Here is a 904-nt window from a genome sequence, read left to right as displayed (position 1 = left end):
TCAGGTATTAGGAGACCCGAAATCGAGGCACAACAATTTGAGCTGAAGCCAGTCATGTTTCAGATGCTTCAGACTGTGGGCCAATTCAGTGGAATGCCTACTGAAGATCCTCATATTCACTTAAGACTATTTATGGAAGTGAGCGATTCTTTCAAGTTAGCCAGAATACCCGAAGATGTATTACTACTGAAGTTGTTCCCATATTCGCTAAGGGACAGAGCTCGTGCCTGGTTGAACTCATTGCCACCGAACTCTATTTTTTCATGGCAAGAGTTAGCTGAGAGATTCCTCATGAAGTATTTCCCGCCGAGCAAGAATTCTAAGTTGAGGAATGAGATCAGTGCCTTCCAACAAATGGATGATGAGTCCCTGTATGAAGCATGAGAAAGGTACAAAGAGTTATCACGAAAGTGCCCTCATCATGGAATCCCATATTGCATTCAACTTGAGACATTCTATAATGGTCTCAATGCTCACACGAGGATGGTAGTGGACGCCTCTGCTAATGGTGCTCTCCTTTCTATGTCTTATAATGAGGCTTATGAAATTATTGAGAGGATTTTCAGCAACAATTATCAATGGCCAACCAATTGAGGAACGTCAAGAAGACGAGTCGTTGGAATACATGAAGTGGACGCTCTCCTTCACTCGCATCTCAGGTATCTTCAATATCCTCAATGCTTAAGAATCTTACAACTAACGGGTCTAACAGTTTTGCAGCCCAACCACCGAACCAATTTGAGAATATAGCCTGTGTGTATTGTGGGGAAGGACATTTGTTTGAAGAATGTCCATCGAACCCAGAATCCGTATGTTACATGGGTAACCAAAATAAAAACCAAGGGAGGCAAGGACTGCAATCCAACTTTTATAACTCATCGTGGCAAAATCACCCGAATTTTTC

The 904-nt window shown here is 42.4% G+C and overlaps 1 non-coding gene across 1 annotated transcript; it reads right to left on the bottom strand.

Moving 5' to 3' along the window:
• Positions 1–321: 321 nt before the first annotated feature.
• On the bottom strand, positions 322–428 carry LOC121222759 (small nucleolar RNA R71). The gene has a single exon (XR_005920130.1). It is a non-coding gene; the product is annotated as a small nucleolar RNA R71 (small nucleolar RNA).
• Positions 429–904: the final 476 nt, after the last annotated feature.

The sequence above is a fragment of the Gossypium hirsutum genome, chromosome D10 (genome assembly GCF_007990345.1).
Source record: "Gossypium hirsutum isolate 1008001.06 chromosome D10, Gossypium_hirsutum_v2.1, whole genome shotgun sequence".
Classification (NCBI taxonomy): Eukaryota; Viridiplantae; Streptophyta; class Magnoliopsida; order Malvales; family Malvaceae; genus Gossypium; species Gossypium hirsutum.
This window is presented reverse-complemented; position numbering and strand designations above follow the sequence as displayed.